Source organism: Triturus cristatus, chromosome 3_1 (assembly GCF_964204655.1).
Source record: "Triturus cristatus chromosome 3_1, aTriCri1.1, whole genome shotgun sequence".
Taxonomy (NCBI): domain Eukaryota; kingdom Metazoa; phylum Chordata; class Amphibia; order Caudata; family Salamandridae; genus Triturus; species Triturus cristatus.
Window position 1 is genome coordinate 18,597,970 of NC_140583.1, and position 26,997 is coordinate 18,624,966.

Below are 26,997 nucleotides of genomic sequence, written 5' to 3' on the forward strand. Positions count from 1 at the left end.
TTGCAGAAGCCATTTGCTGCTGCTCTGGCACGAAACTGGACAAAGGACATGGGTGTGGCCACCCCTCTGTACTGACCCTCCCATAGGTGGGTCTCCAGAGTTTGTCCAACCCCTTCCTTGGGTATAAAGTAGGAACCCTGACTACAGGACTTTAGATTTTACCTGGACCAAACTCTGCAAGCATAAACTACATACTTCGATGGTCTACACTTCTCTGGACGCCAGAAGAATCTCCCTTGGAGTAAAGGAGTTACTCCCCTGCAGCAGCAGGCACCTTAAAGCATCAGACCGGTTTGCATCTCCTGAGCTCCTGAGGACTCCGAAAATTTCTGCAACACTGGAGGTGGGTTCCCAATCGTCTCTGAGGTCGATCTGCTCTCTCAGCAATCCGGAGACCATTATCCCTCGTGGGGACCGTGCAACCCGAACCCCTGTGCACCGTGTACTTTTGCAGCAGCATATGCTTTTTGGCCATCTCTGAGGCTGTGCTTTGGACTATGTATAGTCCTGACCCCAAGCAGTATTTCCACCGAAGCTCTTTGGCCTCCACTCCATGAGTGCTCCGTGGGCTTGTCCTTCGTGATTCAGCTTGAGGTCTCTTCGCGATCCCTGGTCCGTTGGCCTGTGGGTCATAGCGAGGGTCATTTTGAATTTCTTTGGGCTTCCCTGGTTGCTCCAGATGTGCCCTGACTCACCATAGCTTGGAGAGTCTCCTGGACCTTGCTGGTCCTCACCGTAACTTGTTTCCTCTGCCAGCGTGGGTTGCCTTTGCCAAGGCCTGTTGGTGTTCAATCCGGACACTGACCACCCCAGCACTTGACATCCTTCATGGGACAGCTCACCTCTGGACTTTGGTTGTCGCCGACATCTCCTGGTCCCCGTGGCTGAAGAGTCAAGCATCCTATCTTCACACCTGAAGCACCCGACATCGGTGGGCATTGGTTTACCGAGCCCCTGGTTACCCTGAAATGACTCAGACTCTGTCCCATCTGCTTTCAGGTTCTTCTCACCTCGAATCCAGGCTTGGGTTCCACTGGACACTTTTCATCTTCCCAGCAGCAGCACTTCTTCGCATCATGCCAGTGAAAACGACAAGGGTTTCCGACACCACTTGACCCCTATGCACCCGGCTCCTCTGGTATAGGTAACACGTGTACCTTGGCACTCACAAAGGTGCTGGCCTTAGAACCTTCTATGTTCCAAAGGGATTGCTTGAAGTCCTCTCCAAAGTGTCCTTAAACTGTAATTTTCTAACCACGACTTTCCCACAGAGATGTACGGAGCTCGAGTCTGTGTTCTCACACTGCACCCGTCCTCCGTTGTCTCCCTGTGTCACTCCTTTGGGTGTTTCCTTGGGGTCCCAGCAGTTCTACGTGCTCTAGGCACTGTATCTAGTGAAGTCGTTGTTGTTATACAATTATTTTAGTATATGGTTCGGTCTCCCCCTGGAGCCCGCTGTGTATTGTTTTATTTGCTGTTGTTCTATTGATTAAGTATTGTGTGCCTTGTTCCCTAATCTCATAAAGAGGTTTGTAGAGTGTTTAGTAATAAATACGTATATTTTATGTATTCCTTGTGTGGTTCTCCTTTCATTTGGTCATTCAGGAGGTTATAATCTGGTAAAACAAGCTGCTTTACATTCCTTTGAGACTTAGCCTGACAGCTGCTCTCCATAGCTACCACTAGGATAGCTTTCAATAAAGGTTGTCTTTAACCTAATCATCAATAAGGGTTGTATGGACTGATACAAGGTGCCCACTATAACTAGTGGACAGCATACACCAGGCCAACTTCTCACAAGAAGAGAGCCCCCTGGCCTCATCAGGTCATGATTGAGTATCAGGAGACAGATCCCTGACACCGCCCACCCCCACCCAGGCCTCCAACCCTGACAACCCTCTTCAGATTATGCTTGGGTATCAGGAGAGAGCCCCCCCACCCGTCACCCAAGCTTCCAACCCCCACAGACCTCATCAGGTCATGCTTGGGTATCAGGAGAGAGACCCTTGACACACCCCCATCCCTACCTAGGCCTCCAACCCCCACAGTCCCCTCACACATCATGCTTGGGTATCAGGAGAGAGACCCCTGACCCACACTTACCGAAGCCTCCAACCCCCAAAGACCTCTTCTGATCATGGTTGGGTATCAGGAGAGAGCCCCCTGGCCCACCGCCACCCAAGCCTCCAACCCCCACATAACTCCTCGGATCATGCTTGGGTCTCAGGAGAGAGTCCCCTGGCCTCATCAGGTCATGATTGGGTATCAGGAGAGAGATCCCTGACACCGCCCACCCCCACCCAGGCCTCCAACCCCCACAGACCTCCTCAGATCATGCTTGGTTAACAGGAGAGAGACACCTGACCCACCCAGACCTCCAACCCCCATAGACCTTTCCAGAACCTGCTTGAGTATCAGGAGAGAGCCCCCTGACCCCCACCTCCACCCAGGTCTCCAACCCCACAGACTTCTTCAGATCATGCTTGGGTATCAGGAGAGAGCCCCCCCAAGTCTTCCAACCCCCACAGACCTCTACCGATCATGCTTGGGTATCAGGAGAGAGCCCCCTGCCCCAACCCGACCCAGGCCTCCAACCCCCACAACCCTCTGTAGATCATGCTTGCGTATCAGGAGAGAGCCTCTGGCCCCAACCCCACCCAGGCCTCCAACCCCTACAGACCTCTCACAGATCCTACTTGGTTATCAGGTGAGAGCCGCCTGACTCACCCCAGGCTTCAAACCTCCACAGACCTCTTCAGAGCATGCTTGGGTATCAGGAGGGAGCCCCCTGACCCACCCCACCCAGGGCTCCAACCCCCACAGACCTCTCACAGACCATGCTTGGGTATCGGAGAGAGCCCCCTAACCCACTCCCACCCAGGCCTCCCACCCCCACAAACCTCTTCCGTCCATACTTGGGTATCATAATAGAGCCCCTGACTCCACACCTTCACCCAGGGCTCCAACCCCCACAGACTTCTTCAGATCATGCTTGGGTATCAGTGGACAGCCCCCTGACCCCCCACCCAGGGCTCCAACCCCCACAGACCTCTTAAGATCATGCTTGGGTATCAGAGGACAGCCCCCTGACCCCCCACCCAGGGCTCCAACCCCCACAGACCTCTCACAGTTCATGTTTGGGTATCAGTGGAGAGCCCCTGACCCACCCCAGGCCTCCAACCCCCACAGATCTCTCACAGTTCATGTTTGGGTATCAGGGGAGGGCCCCTGACCCACCCCAGGCCTCCAACCCCCACAGACCTCTTCTGATGGCCTGTACAGGCTGCTCTTCTGGAGTTGGGACCCTTGCTAGAATGTTCTTCTGCAGACGGGGGCTGGTTTCCATATCTGGAAGTGATATGTTTGTATCATCTTGTAAAGTAATTAAGGAACTCTTGTTTTTTTTCACGTTAATGCGTCTGTTCGGCCATTGTTGATTGCTAACTATTGTTCTGCCTTCGGGTGAGTCAGCCAACCCTGGGGCCACGTGCCTAGCCCCCACCCTAAGGGCGCCTGGAAGTCAGGCCAGAGCCAGCTAAGGAACTGCCCCTCCCTGCCCACTCCATGAAGGAAAACAAACAGCATCCTGCTGAGTGGAGGTGGGGGGGGGGGCTGCTTCAACAGGGAGGGAGCATGAATCAGCCCCCGGCCCGTCTCCTTGCACTGAAACACGGGTTCAAAAGACCCCAGGAACTCGATCTGCCCTGCAGCCCGGGGGCTTCCATGAGGGGGAGATGGGTCCTGGGGACATCACCCCCAGTGGAACTCGCTGCCTTTTCATTCCTTGTGTCGCCTCTGCTGAAGGCTGCTGCTTTGCCTGAAATATTTGTTAGTTGAGCCAAGGGCGGTCAGTAATATTTGGATTGAGCAGAAATGTATGTGGTAATATAGCGCAATGCATGTGGTAACATAGCGAAATGTATGGGTAATATAGCGCAATGTATGTGGTACCATAGCGCAATGTATGGGGTAATATAGCGCAATGTATGTGGTATTATAGCGCAATGAATGTGGTAACATAGCGCAATGTATGGGGAAATATAGCACAATGTATGGGGTAACATAGCGCAATGTATGAGGTAATATAGCGCAATGTATGTGGTATTACAGCGCAATGAATGTGGTAACATAGCGCAATGTATGGGGTAATATAGCGCAATGTATGGGGTAACATAGCGCAATGTATGTGGTAACATAGCACAATGTATGGGGTAATATAGTGCAATGTATGTGGTATTATAGCGCAATGAATGTGGTAACATAGCGCAATGTATGGGGTAATATAGCGCAATGTATGGGGTAACATAGCACAATGTATGGGGTAATATAGTGCCAACCTAGGAAAGGCATCTGTAGGGGAGCATTCTGCCGCCCTGCGTGCAGGTGTGTTCAGCAGAGAGGCAGGGGTGGTGCCCTTGAACCCCTGCAGTCACTGCACCTTCACTCCACAGATGTTGGCGCTTTTGTGCTCCTGCTGAGGTTGTGGTTGATTAAAACCGGGTTTCCTGGCTGCGTTTAGGAGCACTTCCTCTAGAGCGTCACCCTGATCTATCGATTGATCATTGCTGAATTCAGTGGACCAACTGAGCTCATTAACTCAGTCGTGCACCCTGAAGATCAAGAGAGGACACAGAACAACTTCTCCCCTGACTCGGTTCTCACTTTGGCCCTCAGGACTTGATCAGTTCCTGGCTCGGCTCTCACTTTGGCTCTAAGGACTAGATCAGTTCCTGACTCGGCTCTCACTTTGACTCTAAGGACTAGATCAGTTCCTGGCTCAGCTCTCACTTTCGCTCTAAGGACTAGATCAGTTCCTGGCTCTGCTCTCACTTTGGCCCTCAGGACTAGATCAGTTCCTGGCTCGGCTCTCACTTTGGCCCTCAGGACTAGAACAGGTCCTGGCTCGGCTCTCACTTTGGCCCTCAGGACTAGATCAGTTTCTGGCTCGGCTCTCCCTTTGACTCTAAGGACCAGATCTCTAAGGACTAGATCAGTTCCTGGCTCGGCTCTCACTTTGACTCTAAGGACTAGATCAGTTCCTGGCTCTGCTCTCACTTTGACTCTAAGGACTAGATAATTTCCTGGCTCGGCTCTCACTTTGGCCCTCAGGACTAGATCAGTTCCTGGCTCGGCTCTCACTTTGGCCCTCAGGAATAGATCAGTTCCTGGCTCGGCTCTCACTTTGGCCCTCAGGACTAAATCAGTTCCTGGCTCGGCTCTCACTTTGACTCTAAGGACTAGATCAGTTCCTGGCTCAGCTCTAACTTTGACTCTAAGGGCTAGATAATTTCCTGGCTCGGATCTCACTTTGGCCCTCAGGACTAGATCAGTTCCTGGCTCGGTTCTCACTTTGGCCCTCAGGACTAGATCAGTTCCTGGCTCGGCTCTCACTTTGGCCCTCAGGACTAGATCAGTTCCTGGCTCGGCTCAAACTTTGGCCCTCAGGACTAGATCAGTTCCTGGCTCGGCTCTCACTTTGGCCCTCAGGACTAGGTCAGTTCCTGGCTCGGCTCTCACTTTGGCCCTCAGGACTAGGTCAGTTCCTGGCTCGGCTCTCACTTTAGCCCTCAGGACTAGGTCAGTTCCTGGCTCGGATCTCACTTTGGCTTTAACCCTTTCGCTACTTTTCCGTGACAGAGAAGGGCCCAAAACTTATACTGGGAAAATCCAAATGATCTATTACAAAACGACCTGGTGTTGCCTGGGGGCACCTGCGTTTTGGTCCCAGGCTCGGATAGCATCTAGGGAGTGTTGTTATTCAACATTACATCTTTGCAAGGCATTCTGGGTAGGAAAACAGTGGGGGATCCAAATATGCCACACTGCCCTGGACTCCCCGAGTGTCTTATTTTCAGAAATGTCTGCGTTTGATAGGTTTCCCTAGATGGCCGCCAATCCCGGGACCAAAAATGCAGGTGCCCCCCCTTGCAAAACCAGGCCGTATTATTATAGATACTTTTGATGCCTCCACAATACATTTTGGACCCTTCCCTGGTGCGGGTACTTGGCCCCCCCACACAAGGGAGGTAGCATTTTATCGGGAGACCTGGGGGAACACTGGGTGGTAGGAAATTTGTGCCGGCCTGGTCATCGCACAACTTTCTCACACAGAAATGTGAGGATAAAATATGTTTTTGTCAATCAAATTTGCAAGGACTTCTGGATACGTAAACCTTGTGGGATCTACACAAAGCAAACCACATATCATTCCCTTAGTGACCAGTTTCCAAAAGGATGTCTGGGCAGAAGGTGTTCATGTAGGAGAGTAGGATCTGCACTTATGATGCCCCCACTTTTTTTCTGATGTATACACTGGTTTCTGGCTATAGTGTGGCTGGGTCCCTGCTAATCAGGGCCCCAGTCTCACTGATCTCTCTAAACAACTTGGTGTGCATATTAGATGCACTAGTGATTGGATACTGTGGTACCTTATGAGCCCCTAGTATATGGTACCTTAGGTACCTAGGGCATTGGTACTTCACAGGCCTACCAGGGGCTGCAGCATGTATTATGCCACCCCTGGGAAGCATTTTCAACCTGACACCAAAGGCCTGCTACTGCAGCCTGTGTGAGGTAGTGTTAGCACTCCTCACTGAGGTATAGGTTCCTATATCAGCCATCCCTATTGCAGGCCCTAACAATCCTGAGGGCAGGGTGCTTGGTTTACTATGTGAGGGGGTGCTTCTGCATGAGCAGGACCCCTCTGCAGCTGGCAGAGTCTATTCTCTGCTGCTGTTTGTGGATGCGGTTAAACCATATACTCTTAAGTGCATTATGACCTTGCGATAAATGCTAACTTTGGAATGACTGCATCAAAACATGTCGTGTTTGGTGTCAAACAACTTGGAATCATACCCCCACACCAGTAACTGGTGTGGGAGTATGATCCCAGCCTTCTAGAGGGGATGACATGTACCCACTGTACTAAACGGTAGAAATCTCCTAGAGCCCTGGCATCACAAAATAGATGCCACCAGCACAGACACTGGGCTGCCCTCCTGCTGCTGACCGAAACTCGCAGTGGAGGGAGCCCAACAAAGGCATCCTGTCACAGGGAGGTGTCACCACCTCCCAGACAGGATTTAGTGTATTGGAGCTGGGTGGGTGCACTCTTAGAGTGCTTTGAAGTCCTGCACTGGGGGAGCAGTAGGCTCCTCTGTGCATATGCCAGATCAAACCGGTTCAGGGGCTACCTGCCCCTGCTCTGGCGCGAAACTGAACAAAGGGAAGTGGGTGTAACCACCCACTACCCTGACCCTCCTAGAGGAGTGGTCATAGAGCTAGTCCCTCCCCTATCTTCACTATAAGATAGCAAGCATTGCCAATGCAATTCAGATTACCCTGGACGACGCTCTACAAAGAAGAATCCTGGCCCTTCGACGTTCCACTATCTCTGGAAGACTGAAGAATCTCCCTTGGAGTCAAGGAATGACTCCCCTGCTTGGCAGGCACCTTTAACCTCAATCAACGGTTGCAAACTTCACCGCTCCCGCCGGAGTCCGAAATCCCTGCGGCCCCAGAAGCAGATTTCCTTACCTCTCGATGGCCATTTTGAGTCCCCAGCGAAGCTGTGGCATCTGGACCCCGCGAGTGACGAGGAACTGCAATACCTGGGAATCGTGCACTGATTTCGAGTGCAAACCCTAAACAACGTTTTACGAATTTGTGCTTTAGACCATTTGAGGCCCAAGTCCCCAGCAGATCTTGTTCCAAAAATCAGCGGCCTACCCCATCCCGAGTGACCGTGGGCTTCTGTGAAACTTTTCCTGTGGCGGCGTCTTCACAATCACTTGCCCATTAGCTAGTGGGTCCCCCGATGACTTTTTCAACAATTCAAAGAGCTTTCCTGGTTGCTCCGGGCCTGCCCTCACTTACCCTTGCTGGGTAAGTCCATCAGACCTTGCTGGTATGCATCACCGACTATCTTCAGTCCACACAAGACTTGCAGTTGCCAAGGCTTGTTGGCTCCAATCTGGTTGCCGATACCGCCATCAGCTGCAGACGTTGTGTAACACTCCGAATCCAGCTGCTGGTCATCGTCGATCCCTCCTGGACTTCGTGAGCGAAGAGACAAAACACCATCGATGACCTGAAGCGACGCGACATCTGTGGTCATCCATCTTGCTGGCCACCGGTCACTGGCAAGTGACTTTGAACACTGTCCCTTCAATTTTCAGGTCCTCTTCATCTTCAATCGACCTTCGGATTCCAGCGGGCACCTCTTCAGTCGTCTCAAGCAGCAAGTCTTCATTGGTCTCCATTGAAAACAGCATTGCGACCCGACACCAAAAGACACCTATGCACCCGGCTTCCCTGGGTGAGGTAACTCGTGCACTCCGGTGCCCAAGTGTGTGTTGGCCCTCAAAATACTTACCCTGTAACTGGCTTGCTTGTTGACTTCTTCGAAGTGCCCTAAAACTTTAAAATACAAACCGTGACTTGCTCCATTGTAACCAATAGGAAACCCGCGGCTGTGTTTAGACACTGCACGCGGCTCCCGTGGGCTTGTTAGTTACCTGCTAACACTGCAGTAGTGAAGCCCCAGCGATTCCCAAGGCCCTAGGCTTTGTCATTTTGCAAGTCGACTTTGTTAAACCATTTTTTTAGTATATGGTCTGGTATGCCCTTAGGGCTCCAGCCATATTTGTGCTTAATTTATTGAGAACTATTGACATTTGAATGTTTACCTGGCTTCAAATCTCAATAAGGCGATTAGTAGGGTGTGTCTAGAAATAAATACATATATATTTGATATATAAGCCTGTGTGGTGTCCTTTTCATTTGGTAATTCAAGAGATTATAAGGTAAAACAAGCTGCTTTACATTCCTCAGAGACTTAGCCTGAAGGCTGCTCTCCACAGCTACCACTAGGAGAGCTTTCTTTAAAAGGTTGTCTTAAACCTATCTACCATAAGAGTCGAATTGGACTGGTGCAAGGTGGCCACTATAACTAGTGACCAGCATATGCCAGGCCAACTTCTCACAGTTCACATCCCAGAGGGTCCGCACTGACGGTAAAAAGTAAAACAAACACCAAAATATGATTGGACACCCATCCACTAATCAATCACAGGCATTCTGGTTAGATTTGGCATGATGGTGAGTAAATGGTACATAAAAAACACTTCATTAACCAATGACTTTACGAAATAAAACCTGCGAAAGCCATTGTTAATAATTTTAACATCAGAATAGAGAACCACTGACATATAGCTCGTGAGCTATAACACCATGTCAAGGCACCAACCGCCTTACAGTCCATTCACATGCCTTTCATGCGTCAGACACAGAAAACCATTCACACTGCCAGCTGTGGGCCCTACACAACACTTGCATTTACAAGCAGCGCTATTCAAGGGCCCATCACTCTCACACACCAACAGGACTAATGCACCAATCACACCATCAAACACCCAAACATCAGACAACCTTCAAACACAACTCAAGCACGTCAGTACTCATACTGGCTACCACCACCAACACATCATCAGCCCACACACACCACCAGCCAGATGCCAGTTCAGACACAACAATCACACCGCCTGGAAGCTGGTGGAATGAGTGGACTGGTGTTTCATTGGCAGTATGTGTGTGTAGTGACTTACTGCTGGTCACAACACACATACACTGGCAACCAAACACCAGTCCCCACACACTGCCATCTACACACACCGCCAGCCAGAAGCCAGTCCACGCATACCTCCAGCCAAGCACCCACTCCATGCACACCGCCAGCCATGCACCAGTCCACACACACCGCCAGCCAAGCACCAGTGACCACACAACGCCAGCCAGCATCAGTCCGCACACACCTCCATCACATTTTTTTATACAAAAAAGAAAAAACAAATCAACTGGATTAGAAACAAAACTATAACTACAAACAACAGTTCTAACTAAATACATCACACTAATGCCAATAGTGAAATCTTAGCAAAAAATACAAAATGATACAGACCAGTCAGTTTACCTTTAAGCTCACGGCTGCAACCACAAATTCCTTTGCATGTGGTACAATTTAAAACATGTGGGCACACACAACCCAAGATTAGAAGGATGATAGGGGTAGTACATAAGACTCTCCTTCCGCATACCTCTTCGGGCACAGAGTCTACATTTCTAAGCGGGAAAGTCTATTTTGGCCATGGGAGGAAGGTGATCAGGAAAGTGGCGATGTTTCAACCTAGCCACATCCTCCACCATTGCAACTGTAGGAACTCTTGCCTGTTCCACTACAACAAGGCTGCTCATCACAGACTGCTGAAAGTGAACAAAGGTCATCTTTGAATCTGGAGAACAATCCTTGAATGCAGCAGAAGCATTGAAGGTTGCTAGGTGAACTTACGACCTACACTTGCGTTTAACTGAGACAAAAGTGTAACTTTACTGCCCATAAATGGCCTTTGTGAATACCAAAAGTCATAAAGTTAGACTTTCATCTCAGTTTTACCTTTGTGAATTGGACCCCAGCTCTTTAAGAAAACCTTCACGGTTAGAGCGGATTGTGCCACAAGCAACACTGTCTACTTTGAACAATTCCCTGAACAATTGCGCACCAGTGTAGAAGTTATCTACATATAAATGGTGGCCTTTGTAAAAATGCCTCTACCAAGTACCCAGGCAATTTTCTTACTGACTCTAAAAGTGGCCGGACAACCAGGAGGATCAATAAAGAAGTCCCTACCAATGTACACCCTGAAATTATAGACATATCCAGTGGCTATTTCACACGACAAATACATCCTAATTCCATAGCCTTCTCTCCTGCTAGGCATGTACTGCCTAAAAACCAAACAGGTCTTGAACAGGAAAAAAACACATTCACAGCTATTTCTTTCCCTGGAACATTGATCTCTGAAAATTGATCCACAAAGTGATCAAGGACAGGCCGAACCTTAACAAATCTGTCACAATCAGGGTGTTCTCGTGGCAACGATGTAGCGTTAGCCACAAAATACAGCATCCGCTGCAGAAGCAAATACTGATCACAACTCATGACTGCCGGAAATATAGCCGTTTACATCACAAGACTAGTAAACCCATATAAAGACACTGATGGCTTCCTTAGCAAGCCCATCAACAAAGTTAAACCCCAGAACTGCACAATCTCATGGGTATTTGTGGGAGTCCACTGGGAAGCTCTGGAGTGGGTCTTAAGTGTGGCACTGTTGTTCCTTCAGAACTGTTCTGCATACAAACTAAAGTGCTCAACTATATCATCCAAAAACCCTTCACCTATAAAGAGTTGGAAAAAATTGATAGGCAAACAGTTCTTTGTATTGACTATACACCCTGCAAGACCACTTAAGGCAGACAACGCCGACTGCACCATGTTAGGGCCAACTCATGGTTCGGCGCTTCCAATGGGACGCCTTCCAGGCCCTGGCTGCAGCTTGCTCTTGCTGCACTACTGACATATCAGTGGCCTCCTCTAAAAGAGGCGCTTCATCGGCACTAATTGTGGCTTCATCATTGGAGGATCACTTACAGACAGAAAATTCACTGCCAGAATCTTCAACTCGATCCTCTGCCTCAGATACTGAGTCTGTCTCAGAGCCACGTTCAGGGGCAGATTCACAAAGCAAACCAACAACCTGCACGGCGGTCAGCCTACGGGCAGCCATAATGCTTACTAATGACACACAACAATAATCAACACTGTGTCCTAACTCAACAAACCTTGGCTGTATGAAACAGTAAATATAACTATTGATATGTAATGATCGAGAAAAAACTATCAATACAAACCACACAACAAACGTTATACTGCAAAACATCTCTCACTTGCCACGGACAGCGACACCTACCCAGCACAGACACAGCAATCACCAACGATCTCCCAGTAGAAAGGAAAAACAAGAAAATTACACACAAGAGAACACAATACACACCTTGACGAATCCAAAGAGAATTTGACATACACAAAAACAGAAGCTAAATATGCTGCAATTATTACACCATTAAAAAAAACATTCATGCAGGGCAATGATACTTATTTGAAGGAAACATTACAAAATATGTTTTCTTATCAAACACACGCAACTACACAAATGCAGATCTACCAATGCTGAAACCAAAAGCAGGAGTTTCCACCAAGGAAATCAAAAGCATTGCACCAGAATACAAAGGAGAAATAAAACATTAAGATCACAAACCATCCAAATGCCAGCCACACACATCACCAGCCAGAAGCCAGCCCATACACACCACCAGCACATTCCCCAGTTCAAACACTCCATCAGCCAAACGCCAAACCACAAACACTGCCACCCAAATGCCAGTCCACACACACCACCGTCCAAATGCCAGCCACACACAACACCAGACAAAAGCCAGTGCATACACACCACCAGCAAAATCCACAGTTTAAACACTCCATCAGCCAAGTGCCAGTGCCCACACATCGCCAGCCAAAAACCCAGTGCACACACACTGCCAGCCAAAAACCCAGTACACACACCACCAGCACAATCTACAGTTCAAACACTCCATCAGCCAAACACCAAACCACAAACACTGCCACCCAAATACCAGTCCATACACACCTCCAGCCAAAAGGCAGTCCACACACACCACCGTCCAAACGCCAGCCACACACAACACCAGCCAAAAGCCAGTGCATACACACCACCAGCAAAATCCACAGTTCAAACACTCCATCAGCCAAGTGCCAGTGCACACACATCGCCAGCCAAAAACCCAGTGCACACACACTGCCAGCCAAAAACCCAGTACACACACACCACCAGCACAATCTACAGTTCAAACACTCCATCAGCCAAATTGCAATCCACACACTCTGCCAGCCAAATGCCAGTGCACACATAGCCACCCAAATGCCAGTCCACACATACCACCATCCAAATGCCAGCCACACACATCACCAGCCAGAAGCCAGTCCACACACACCACCATCAAAACGCCAGTCCATACACACCGCCAGCACAATCCCCAGTTCAAACACTCCAACAGTCAAGCGCCAGTCCACACACATTGTGAGCCAGATGCCAGTACATGCAGTCTGTCAGACAAACTCCATTTCACACACACAGAAACTTATTCCCTATTGTCTAGAGGTATTCTGCCCTCTTGAGGGCAGATCGGCCTAAAGAATAGCAGATCTGCCTCCAGGGCTGGGGGGGGGGGGGGCAGAAAATGGGCAAAATAATGCCCAATAATGGGAAGCAGCTATTGTCCAATGGGCCGCTCCACGACATCTAAATTAATTATCCCGGGTGTCTAGTGGTTAAAATATGCCCAATCTGATCCCCGGGGGCCATAAAACAGCCAAAATATTGCCCCAATAATGGGGACCGACCCTTGCCCAAGAGGCTGCTCCCGGCAACTAAATAAAAATACCCATTGTCTAGTGGGTGCATTCCTGCTGTGTGATCACGGTACCACCTGCGGTCCCGCAGCAGAAATACACTGCAGAGAGACACAGGGGAAAGGGAAAACTCTTTCCTTTCCCCCGGTGCCTGTCTACCTTACCAGGAGCAAAATCTCACCTCCTCCTGGATTGCGCTGGAAGCAAATGGCTTCCAGTGCATCCGCAACGTGTTGATTGTGTTGGAGAACGGCATGCATGCTGATGTCATCAGATCGCTAGGGGAGGAGTGCCAATAGAAGCACTTCCGCTGCCATCCCATGTGGGGGCATGTGGTGAGCGCCAGCACTTTCCCCATGGGTGGGTGGGAGATAGGACGGCCTGGAACCATCCTCAGCACACGACTACTGTGGCTGAGATGGGCTCGAGGCCGTACTATGCACCCAAGGGGTTAAGGGCCAGGCCAGACTCCTGGCTCAGTTTTTACTTTGGCTTTAAGGACCAGGCCAGATCTCTGGCTTGGATCTTACTTTGTGTCTAAGGATCAGTGTAAGAACCGGCACTATCACACTCTTGAGAGGTAAAGTGCTTTTGGTAAGAGAACAACGTATAAACCAACACTGCCAACCAGTGTCATGAAGCACAGGCAGTCCACCAATGGTCACTCCCCGACCCTCACACTCACTTTGCACCGTTACATGATGTGACAGGTACCAGCCCATATGGGCGCTTTCACATTTATGTACACCAGACAACCTAATGCTATGCCACTGATACCAAGCAGGTCAATAGATAATACACTGCAGACCCTGTGCTCAACGTCGCCTGACACCCTCCAATTCACCCCCACTGTCCCACACACCCCGGATGGAAACTCACCAGCCCCTCCCTCCGGACACAAAGCCGCTCATGGATGAGGTCACACCCGTCTGGGTCCCCGGAATCCGGTGGGGATAGACAGTGAGCACAAACAAGAGGTAGACGTAAACAAAGGGGGTCTGGGCGCCACTCAGGCAGTTCACCAACAAGGTGTGAAGCAGAAACAGGCCAAGAACAATCAATTTATTTCAGACAGGGGTCCACCAGGGCCTTCTGTCACCAGTCCAGTTCTGCAAAGCACAGGAGGGTCATGCAGTCTTTTGATCTTCACCTGAACCTTCTCGGAAGCGTCTCTCCAGCCCAGTCAATTCCTTTCCCTCCTACCTGGCGCCACAAAGTCTTCGGAAGGCGAGATGGGGAAAGGGCCATTGGTCCACCGTGATGGGACCAGTGAGGGAACCAACAATTAATTAATCCTACAGTAACTAATATAGCAGTCAACAATCAAGATTTTTGTGATTCCCAGCTTGTTTCTTCCAATAAAAAGTTATGAACTTCTATAAACATTTCACCGGCAGCTGTTTCGAAAATACATCTACAAACCTAAGAACTAAGTCAGTCATTTTCAGACATTTTACGGCCCTTTCAGTAGCGCAGATTGCAGAACTTATTCAAAAGATCCAAGCAGAATCTCCCCTCAACCCATGCCCCCCGAAGATCGTCCACATGGCTCCAGCAGTCATAAAGCGTCATCTATCTGTTATCTTCTCTACCATGTTTAACACAGAGACTTTCCCCACTTCCTGGAAACCATCCTCAGTGCTTCCTCCCGTAAAGAAGCCCGATCTTAATGTTCTGGATCCGAACAGCTATCGACCCATAGCTCGGCTTCCACACCCGGCCAACCCATTTTTAATTTATTTATTTTGAAGGTTTTATATAGCGCTAGCTCCACCCGAGGGTATCAGAGCGCATTACATTAGCAATGTACATACGCAAGAAAAAACAATCATAGCATTTGAACGAAACAAGCTATACAGGTGGTCGAACAAAATAAAGGGAACCATTTGAAGGACATAGTGAGCAGAGGTACATATCGGATAAACAGAAAACAAATTGAAAGACCCAGAATGTTCTTGTAAATAGTAATTTCACAGTATGCCAAGGTGGACTCAGTGGAAATAGTAGGGAGTGGGGGGGTATAATAAGGGGGATGGAGGTAAGGAGGGTGTCAGGAGGGGGTGGGTGAATGTGGGGGGTAGGAGGAGTTGCCTAAGGAAGGAGGAGGGGAAGTAGTCAGAAAGGAGAAGCGGGATTTAATATCCCCAAAGTTTAGTGAGAAAATGAATTTTGAGGTCTCTTTTGAAGCTGGAATAGGAGGGGTTGCATCGAAGGTCTTTGGGGAGGGCGTTCCAAATGGTTGGGGCCTTGCCAGAGAAGGAGCGGGACTTCGAGGCATTTTTTTTAGTAGGGTGGTACGAGAAGAAGAGTGCTTGTGCTTCTCAGTGTTCGGGTACAGCCGGCTTTTTTAAGTTTAGTTGTAAGGTAGAGTGGAGTCTTCTGATAAAGGGCTTTGTGAGTAATACAGTCAATTGTATAGGAGGATCTGCCTTCAATGGGGAGCCATTTGAGGGTTTTGAGGGCAGGGGAAATGTGGTCAAAACGTTTACAGTTTGTTGTTAGTCTGGCAGCGAGGTTGAGGACGGATTTGATGGGGGCAAGGTGGATTTTGGGAGTTCCAGAGAGAAGGGCATTTCCGTAGTCGATTTTGGATAGGACAAGAGACTGGATAATTAATTTGAAGTCTTCGGCTGGAATAAAAGGTTTGATGCTTTTGAGATGCCGGAGTGTGAAGAGCGCACTTCTAGCTGAGTTCTTTACATGGGAATTTAGTGTGAGTTTATTGTTGACGGTGATGCCGAGAGATTTAACAGAGTCGGCGAGGGAGAGAGAGCAGTTTAGCGCGTTAAGGTCAGCGATCCATGTTTGAATGGGGAGAGGGTTGTTTTTGGGAGAGAAGAGGATGATTTCCATTTTGTTAGGGTTGGGTTTAAGATGGTTGTTGTGGAACCAGGTTTGGATCTTGGTTAGTGCAGTGTTAAGGTGCAGGATATCAGCATGGGATTTTATTTTATAGTACAGTTGGGTGTCGTCAGCGTAATTGTGATAGTTGATTTTAGCTTGTTTAAGTATACGGGTAAGGGGTTCCGTAAAGAGGTTGAAAAGCGCAAGAGAGAGGATAGATCCTTGAGGGACACCCAAGGAGACAGATGTTGAGCTAGAGAGGCAGTTTTTAATTTTAATTTGTTGGGGTCTATGTTGGAAGTAGGAGGTGAACCAGTTAAGGACAGTGCCATTGAGGCCAAAGCGATTTTTGAGTGTATTGAGTAAAGTAGGGTGGTAAACTGTGTCAAATGCCGTGGAGAGGTCAAGAAGGATGAGTAGGTAGGTCTCGGCCTTGTCCAGGGCTAAGTGAATATCATCGACTCTGTTGAGCAGTGCGGTTTCAGTGCTGCAACCTTTGCGGAAGCCCGATTGAAGAGGGTCTAGAAGGTTGTACATGTCAATGTGTTTGTCCAGTTGGAGTAGGGCGCATTTTTCGAGGGCTTTGAAGAGGAGGGGGAGGTTGGAGATAGGGCGGAGATTGTTAGGGTCATTGGGGTCAGCCTTGGGATTTTTGGGGATGGGAGTGATTTGTCCGAGTTGAAGCGAGATGGAAACACTCCCTGTTGAGAGGGAGGCGTTAATGATGTTGGTCCAGTGGGGGACAATGACGTGTTTGAGATCTTGGACAAGTGCGGAGGGGAGAGGGTCTTGGGTGTGGGAGGAAGGTTTGAGTTTGGCAAGGATGTTAAAGACTTCCCGTTCAGAGACGGAGTGGAAATTATGCCATGAGGCGTTATTTTTAAGTGGTAGGGTAGTGGTGGGGGGTTCAGGAGGGGTATATGATGGGAGGGGGAGTGAGGGAGTCAGGGGTGTGTTCCAAGGGAGGGGTGGATGAGGTGTGGTATCCAGGGAAAGTGAAAGCACTGCCAAGAGGAGTGAAAGGACTGGACTGTACTTTCTTTACTTGTTGCCGAGTATCTCCAAGGGCTTGAAGTAGAGCTTGCCTCCTGTTCTGAAGCCTCAGGGACCGCAAAGCCTTCCTGACCTCTGGGTACCGCCTCTGGAACCATGGTTTCAGTTGCCACAGAGGTGGGAATAGCAACCGACTCTGTCACTGACTCCGCCGTTGGCTCCGTGTCCTGAAGGCACCGCTGAGGGCACCTCTGCATCTCGCACCGCAACCCTGGTCTCACTGACGACGGCTGCCGAGCTGCTGCTTGCAACGTGACCTGTGGGCACCGCACTTCGCACTGTCTTGCTGTACTTCACCACCCTGGTCTCACCGATGCCGTCGCTGACTTCAACAACTGTGACCATACCATGGCTTGGGGCACTTCTCGTAAGTCTTGCGACACACTGCCCCATCCCTCAACGCAGTCCGGACCGACCAATGCCAGCTCCCCGCAAAGTACATATTTTTAAGTACTGTATGTTGGATTTTTATTGTTTTGAATATATAAAGTATTGGATATTTTTCTAAAGTGGTGTGGTGTCCTTTTGTAGTGTTTTTGCTGTATTACTGTTGGTTATGTGCAAATCCTTTACACACTGCCTCTGAAATCAGCCTGACTGGTCGTGCCAAGCTACCAAGTGGGTGAGCAGGGGTTATTTCAGTAGTGTATCCCTCTTACCCTAGCTAGAGACCCCCATTTGTAACAGCCCCCAATTACCACAGCAAATAATTTTTATGGTGGGGAAATGATTTTAAACAGTGTTTAGCAAACCAAAGGTGAGTGAGCGTAGGGGTGTAGACAAAGGTGAAGCTACAAACAAAGGGCCTCATTTATGAGGGATTGGCATAGGGCAGTGCTGCAAGTCTTCTTGCGGCGCTGCCCTACGCCAATGTGAAAGGGCAGGGATGCACCGTATTTATGAAATACAGTACCTTCCAGTCTTTTTCCCTTCACAAATTGCTGCCTAGCACCAACATAGGCTGGATTGTTTTTGTACGGGAAGAGGCACCTTCCTTCACCAAAACAATCCTGAGGAGCGTTTTCCTATTTCTATGCGAGCTGCAGAAAGAGGAAAAAACGAGGAGAAATGAAAACATTTCTCCTCGTTACGCCTCCACTGGAGAGGCGTCAGCTTTAGTAGCTGCCCCAAGTTTACGTGGTTTTGTAAATATGGGGCAGCATCAAATTCCACGGGCTTTGTGTGGGATCCCAAACAACGCCCAGTGAACACCTCCTTGACGCAGAGTAAGGCAACGCAGTGACTTGAGCTGCTATGTCTTACTCCACATATATGAGGCAATGCAGAGCCATGCAGGGTGACTTTGCACTGCCTCATATTATGGTTGAGATGCTTGCACCACCGGAGCATCAAAAAAGTGATGCTCTGGCGACGCAAGCCTCTCATAAATAAGCCCAAAATATTGTATACGTTTTTTTAGGTCTTTCAGCTTCAGGTATCTACATATAAAATAATGGGCAGCGTAAAGGAAAAATACATTTAAAAAAGTTATTGCACAGTGGGAAATGCACTGTAGTACATTATGAAACCTCGATTAGTTAATGCACTGCAGAGGTCTGTGTGTAACCAGAGAACCACAGAATTAATCTTGATTGGTGCAGTGGAGAATAGTGACGTGTGTTTTTAGTGCTACGAAGTCACAGCCTGTGAAGGAAAGTACTGTGAATATGTAAGTCAAGTTTTTATACTCGCCTTACACACAGGATAAGATAGAATGCTGCAAAACGTGCAAATAGTTTTACAATAAAATGGTGCTGTCAAAATGTAGGTTTTAGTAATACCAGAGCGTATGTAATGCAGTTTTCTTTTTATACATAACCGGCCCTTCAACACCTCTTTGGGGCAGTAAGGGCTGTTTAAATGAAGTTAAAATTAAAAGCAATAACTTCCCAGCCCAGTTGTTAACTCTGCACTACCATTCAAAAAACACATCTTTGTCTTCACAAGGAGCCAGAACTGCTCCCAAGCGTCCTTGACACTTGCAGGTGAACAGATAAGGCACATGTGCCTTTCATTCAGGCAAGCAGCTGATGACGATCTCAATTAGCTGTCCAAGGACGGCTGTCTTTTTGCAGGGACAAGTGAAGCTGGGGAATCTGCGACCCCCTTCCTAGGCCTCCACGACCCCCTCTTGGGATCGCGCCCCACAGTTTGAAGACCTCTGGTGTAGAGGAAAGCACGGTCAATTTTAGCGATTTTTTCACTGAAAAAGTTGGCAATTTCTTCGCATATGTTAGTGGAGGCCACCGGGTTAAGGGGCGCAGGGGAGGTTTGATTTCTAATAATGTTGAACAGTTCTCTAGGTCTGTTTTTGGCATGAGAGAGTTGTAGACGAAAGAATGACGCTTTTTCGGAAAAGATGTGTTTTTTGTAAGAGGATCTCACAATTCTGAGGAGAGCAAGATGGGATGGGGAAGAGTGTTGTCTGCATGTTCTTTCCGCCAGTCTCAATGAACGTCTTTCTTTATTAAGGTCTAGGGTGAACCATGATTTGGAGGGGGCATTTTTTAATGTTTTAGTTTTCAGAGGGGCAAGTTGGTCTAAAACCTCAGAGACTGTTTTGTTAAAGTGCTCAGTGAGTTCATTTGCATTTGAAGAGGGGGCGTGAGACTAAGTTGGGATTGGAGTTTAAGTTCCCGGTATAGGGAGGGAGGGATGGGTGTGATGTGTGATGGCCTGGAGGGGAGTGAGGGGGAAGGGGAGAGAGGTGAGGGGAGAATATGAGGTGCGAGAGGGGATGTGGTAACGGCGTAATGGGTGGAAGTGTAGTTTGTGGGGGAAGGGGCAAGGACATGAGGGATAGCGGTCGTTAAGGGACGGTTTAGAGGGGGAGGAGGGGTACAAGGGAGGTGATAGGGTTTTGGAGGTGGACGGTCATTTGGGGACATGGCAATTTGGAGGAGTGTGTTAGAGGAGTGGGGGGGATGGTTCCAGAGAGGTGGTTAGAATAGGAGTTAAGGAGAGGGATGTGTCATTATGGGTAGGAGTGTCATGGGGGTGTGGAGTTTGTCTCTGGGAGGCGGAGGAGATTTGGGAGTGGGTGGGGAAGGGAGCTGGTGTGGGGAGAGGGGATTGGATTGCTGTAGGGTAGAGTTCAAGTGGGGGTGGCAGAGAAGTGTTGTTTGTGGAGGAAGGGGCAAGGACAAGAGGGGTTACGGTTGTTATGGGACAGTTTAGAAGGGGAGATGGGGTACTGAGGAGGTGATAGGGTGTCGGAGGTGGACGGTCATTAGGGGACATGGGAATTTGGAGGAGTGAATTAGAGGAGAAGGGGGTGGATGGTTCCAGAGAGGTGAGTAGACTAGGAGTTAAGGAGAGGGATGTGTCATTACGGGAAGGAGTGTCATGGGGGAGTGGGGTTTGTCTCTGGGAGGCGGAGGAGATTTGGGAGTGGGTGGGGGAGGGAGCAGGTGTGGGGAGAGGGGGTAGGATTGTGGCATGGGAGAGTTCCAGTGAGGGTGCCAGGGTAGGAGTTGTTATATGGGGATTGTCGTTAGGAAGAGGGTTAGGGGTTGTGGCGGCTGTGGGGTGCTCGGAGGGGTTTTGGGACTGAGCGGGTGTTGGGGGAGGAGTAGGTAGTGACAGCTGGTTAGAAAGAGTGCTGAAGAGGAGTTCAAAAATTGTGCGGTGCTGTTGTGAGGCTTGAGTCAGGATGTTTCCAGTTTTGTAGATGGAAATGGTTATTTCACCAGGGAAAAACGAGGTAGGAGAAGTGGCAAGTTTGTAGACGTGGGGGATTTTAATTGCGCTAGATACTGGGAGGTTGTGTAAAAAGGTGCTCTTCCATTTGGAGGGGCGTTTGGTGTAAAAAATATAGTTAGTTTTAATGGGGGACATGGGGCTGTGGTAGTTGTCTTCAATTAGGGTTTCAGGATGTCGGATTAGGAATTTATGTTTAAGATTCTCTTTGGCATTTTTCGAGAGGTTGGGAGGGTATGGAATGGTCCAAGAGTTGGGTCCATGTTTGGTGAGGGCGGAGTGTTTGTCGGTTGGGGCAGAATGGGGGTGTGGTGACTGGGTGGTATTGAGGAGGGACATGGCGGTGAGGTTTGGCTGGGGAGAATAAGGGAGCGGGCAAAGAGAGGGGGGGAGAAGTTTAGAAGAAGGAGGTTTAAGGTAAGAGCGTGGAGGGAGAGGGAGAGGGAGTGGGAGGGAGGGAGGTGTTAGTTTTGGGAGACACAGCAGCAACCCGGGGGGTTGGGTCGGAGAGACGCGGTTTGGCGGGGTTGGAGGGGGGAATGAGAGATTTAGGGGCAAGGTAGGGTTGGACAGGGGGAGATTAGGATTTGGGAGGTTGCCAATATAGAGCGGAGAGAGGCAGAGGTAGGTGACCAGGCTGGTGTCCAGAGCTCGTAAGATAGGGGGGCAGTGGGTTGGAGTAAGGGTTGAGAGGAGGTATGCAGGAGGGTTAGAGTGATGTTAGATTCAGAGTTCGAGTAGGCAGTGGTGTTTCACCGTGGGTGAAGAGTGGGGAAGACTTTGTTAAGCAGAGAGGGGGATGAACAGGGAGGTGTGTGGAAATGCAGGGAGTGAAAGCAAAAAACAGCAATAATAGTAAACATAGGAACGATACAGGCAGTGATGGCGCATACATAATCCGATGAAATGGCGAATGATTCGGGGAGTATGAGAGAGATTTGTGAGAGACACGAAAGGATCAGAGTGTCATAGAATTTAGTCGATCCTGAGACCGTTACAGGTGGAGTTATGGTGCATGAGTCTATAGATCAAGATTAGATCGTGAGGTGAATAGAATGACAGGAAGTGAGAGGAAAGAGACAATAGTTAAGAGGTAATAGGATCAATACATTTAGTTTAAGGTACATGTGGATTTGATATAAGAAGCAATGAGGAGGAATAAGGAGGAGGAGAGCATATAGGGGAAGAAGAGGAAAATGAGAGTGAAAGGGGGTTCTCCTAGGGGAGAGTTCAGAGCAGGTAGGTAGAGTGCATGAGAGCGGGGTTAGATAGGAGGGGGGGCGATTAATGGCTGAGAATGATAAACAGAGACAGGAAGAAATAAAAGGCTAGCAAGAGCATAGTAGCAATGGGAAGATACTTAGGAGAGAACCAACTTGGAAGCAAAGGTATAAAATGGTACTAAGGTATGAAGGAAATCGCAAAAGTGATGAAAAGGATGAGATAGGAATTAACGTTAAGGATTGTCAGGCGTGTCTGGTGAGGGTTTGGCTTAGCATGTTCCGGATTCCTCGGTAGACTAGTAGAACAAATGATGAATCTCCAACTTTCCTCGATTGAGGATAATCATCTTTGGGACGACGCGCAGTTTGGTTTCAGAGAGAATCATAGCAGCAGAACTGCTCTGATTACAGCCACGGAGGACATCAGAGCATCCCTTGATAGAGGGGGCAATGCGGTCCTTATCCTGCTGGGTCTTTCAGCGGCTTTCGATACACTTAACCACGAGATATTGGTAGACCGTATGCAGGATCTGGGGATTGAAGACACAGCCCTGGCGTTCTTAAATCTTTTCATTCGAGACACCGACAAGGGGTGTCGCTGGGCAAATTTATTTCAGACCCATACTTTTTACCCGGTGGGGTTCCACAAAGCTTCTCCCTATCCCCTACCCTGTTTCATCTTTATGCTACACAGCTAGCCTCCCTGATAAAATCCTTTGGCTTATCACTGGCATCATATGCCAATGACACACAAATAATAGTCTAACTCGCAAAAAGTGAAAATGATTCTGGTAGCGCCGTCAACAACTGCATGAATGCAGAAAGCAGATGCATGGATAGTAACTCCTCAAAGACAGAGGTCATCCTGTTCGGCAATGATCCATCCATCTGGTCTATGAACTAGTGGCCATCGGATTTGGGCATGGCATCAATGCCAACTTCAAAAGTAAAGAATTTAGGGATTCTGATGGATAGGTGCCTAAAATATAAAGACCAAGTCAACAAGGTCACTTCCTCTTCCTCCTACTTGCTGAAAATTATCAAAAGAATTGAAACATTTCTTCCGGCACATCTTCTGAAATCTGGAGTCATTGCCTTAGTCTTATCACGATTGGCTTACTGCGATGGTCTCTGTGTGGGCCTGCCAAAAGGTCCACTTAAGAACCTACAGACCCTTCAAAATGCGGCCGCACGATTCCTTAAAAAAGTTCCTAAAATTCAATTGGCTAGATGTCAAGACGTCGATTCTCCACAGAGGCAGAATAAGCTTATTCCCATTTCCTTCCTTTCAGAACACACTGCGTTAAGCAGCTGCTCTAAGCAGAGGGAAAGGGGAGTGGACAGAGACGAGAAAGACACTCGAGCTGGACCTGAATTCCCTTATATTCCGTTTTCCTGTCTTCTGGGATTCCTAATGCACATAAAGGGGAAAGAAGCATTCAATACACATAGCAGTCCTGCTCATTACTTAGCAGGTCATTTCTTAACTCAATCCTACCAGGTTTGGCTGGAGTATAGGCTCCTCTTCTGTATCGAGGTCTCTCAGTCCCTACTGACCTGGAACTGCAGCTTCCTAACATATATAGAAGATACCACATTAATATCACACCACAACGTTTAACCTTTCTTCTTACTAACTGGGAAATTGACGTCTCCTACCTAAATGATAGCTGGACCTATCTCATATGGTACTCATCCAATGTTCAGCATTATAGTCTAATTGAATGAAGGTCTCTCATGAAGTCTCTGTTCACCTTGTAATATTATGTGGATTAATAGCTTCTGGAAGGTACGCGCAAAAAGGGACAAGGAAGGAAAGAATGGAAGGAAAGGAGAGGGAAGTTCGCAAGGAAGGAAGGGTACAGAAGCAAACGCGCTGCTCCAAACTTGCAGTCTCCTTAGCGCAGATGCCGAATTAATTATTGGCTTACTTGGCTTATTTGGCTGTGAAGAATCAGGGCACACCAACCTTAGACTCACAAAATTCCTGGAAGGCTTCTACAACTACTCTCTCACAATGCGGATATTGCAATGCCCAAAATAAGAATAGGACACTTGAACTCCGCCAACTTAAAGGGGAAATAATTCCCACTACGAAATTATATCTTTGAGAAAATGACGCTTCCGCTAGATACTTATAAAGAAGCGCGCTTCGGACTCGGACTTCTCTTCCTCAGATACGAATTGAAGTGCGCTGTTGAGCGCGCTCGCGAGCCGCATCATTCCGAAAAGCCTCCAAGACTAGAACGTCACTTTTGGAGGCTCTGGTGCCTTGTGGACCACTCGGCGGCCATCTTGAAATGGTCTTTTTTGCCGGGTTTACATTAAACCAATAATTCACAGTAGAGGGTTTGATTACTACTCTATGTCTTTTGGGATAACACTTCCCAATGGTAAGGGTATTCACCAGGTTCCTGACAGTACCCCCTCCCAATGACAGATTTATCGGTCTAGGTTTGAGAGGGTTTTGCAAATGGAAGCGTTTGACTAATTGGGAAGCATGTACATTTAAAGCCGGTTCCCAGGATCTCTCTTCAGGTCCATACTTCTTCCAGTCCACCAAATAATATAACTTCCTTCGAATCCTTTTTGAATCTAAGATTTCCTTGACTTCATATTCTGTTTGTCCCTTGATTCTCACTGGAGGGGGAGGAGTACCCTTACGAAGATGGGGGGCTGCTGGCTTAAGGAGGGATACATGGAAAACTCGGTGAATCTTTAATTGCGAGGGCAATTTTAGCTTAACTGTCACTGGCCCTAACACCTGTTCTACTGGGAAGGGACCAATATACCGTGGCTGAAATTTTCTATTTCCCTTCAATCGCAGGTGACGAGAGGATAACCACACTGAATCTCCCACCTGATACGGAGGGGCTTTCTTTCTGTGTTTATCTGCTTGTCGCTTGTAACTCTCCTTAGCCTTTAGAATATTGGACTCTGCAGATTTGTGAGCTTGGGATAATTCTTTCAAATACTGATTAGCTGCAGGAACCCCAAACTCTTCTTCACAACTGAAGGGATTCGGATGTCTTCCAAAATTGAGGTAAAATGGAGTGAACCCAGTGGTGAAATTCTTCGCATTGTTGATAGCGAATTCTGCCATCCACGGCAAATCCGACCACTCACCTTCCCAAGCCAAAAGGAACAGGCGAAGGTATTGTTCCAACTCTTGATTTACTCGTTCCGTTTGACCATCTGTCTCGGGATGATAACTGGTAGAGTGCCTGACTTCTACCCCTAATCCCAGCATGAAGGCCTTCCAAAATCGAAAGATGAACTGAGGGCCCATGTCAGATATCAAAATCTTAGGCACCCCATGAATCTTAGCTATGTGTTCACTGAAGAGTTTGGCTATTACTCTAGCTGTGGGAACCTCTTTTATAGGAATGAAGTGACTCATTTTAGTGAAGGTGTCCACTACAACTAAAACTGTATCATAACCCTTGCTTACTGGGAGGTCTACAATTAAATCTAATGTGACTGTGTGCCAGGGTTCTGTGGGAGTAGGTAGGGGTTGTAAAAATCCTTGGGGAGCTTGCCTACTGGTTTTCCCTCGAGCACAGAGATCACAAGATTGCACATAACGTTTTACATGAGCTTTCATATCTGGCCACCAGAAATAACGTTGGACTAAGTCAAGAGTCTTAACCATGCCTTTATGCCCTGCTAATGGTTGATCATGACAGTCTTTCAAAGCTTGTTCTTGAATTGCTTTGGTGGGCAAATATAACGCACCTCGATGATAAGGCAAAGAGTTTACGATCTCTCGGTCTGTTTCTTGATTCGCCCATTCTGACATTTCCTCGGTACTCATTTGTCTCCCAATTTCTTCCTTATAGTTCGTGAAACTAAGAGTGCATACAATCTTGGATTCAGGAATAATTGGATGTGGTTCCACCAGATGTTCTGCGGCCTCTGTTTGAATTCGGGACAGTGCGTCCGCTTTGTCATTTTTACTGCCAGGGCGGTACGTAATCACGAAATCGAAGTCGGCAAAGTAAAGGGACCAACGTAGTTGACAGGGAGTCAAAGTTCTGGCTGATTTCAGAAACTGGAGATTTTTATGATCCGTGAAAACTGTGACGGTATGCTTGGCTCCTAATAAATAATGCCTCCATTCCACGAAAGCATCCTTTACTGCTAGCAGTTCTTTCTCTGCAATGGTATAATTTTGCTCTGCTGCATTCAACTTTCTCGACCTGAAAGCTACTGGATGCAATTGTCCAGTAGATCGGTGTCGCTGAGACAGGATTCCACCGATGGCTTGATCTGAGGCGTCCGCTTCAACAAAGAAAGGTTCAGAAGGATCTGCATGAAGGAGAATTGGGGCCGATGTAAAACTGGTCTTGAGATAGACAAAGGCCTGTTCCGCCTCTACCGTCCATTGAAATTTTTCTCCTTTTTTTAACAATCTTGTGATGGGAAGAATCTGTTGAGAAAAACCTTGAATGAATCGACGATAAAAATTGGCAAATCCCAAAAATCGCTGTACCTCCTTAACATCTGTGGGTGATGGCCATTCTACCACAGCCTGCACCTTTTTTGTGTCCATGTTGATTCCGTCGGGCGAGAGTACAAACCCCAGAAACTCTACTGTGCGAACACTAAAAGCACACTTCTCTAATTTTACATAGAGCTGATGTTGTCGAAGTCTTTCAAGGACCAACTTCACATGCCTCGCATGTTCTTGAGGGTTCTTAGAATAAATCAAGATGTTGTCCAAATAGATCACCGCTACCTTATCCAACAAATCTCCCATGGCATCATTAATAAAATGTTGAAAGGCTGCAGGAGCATTGCACAACCCGAAGGGCATCACCTGATATTCGAAGAGCCCGTACTTGGTTCTGA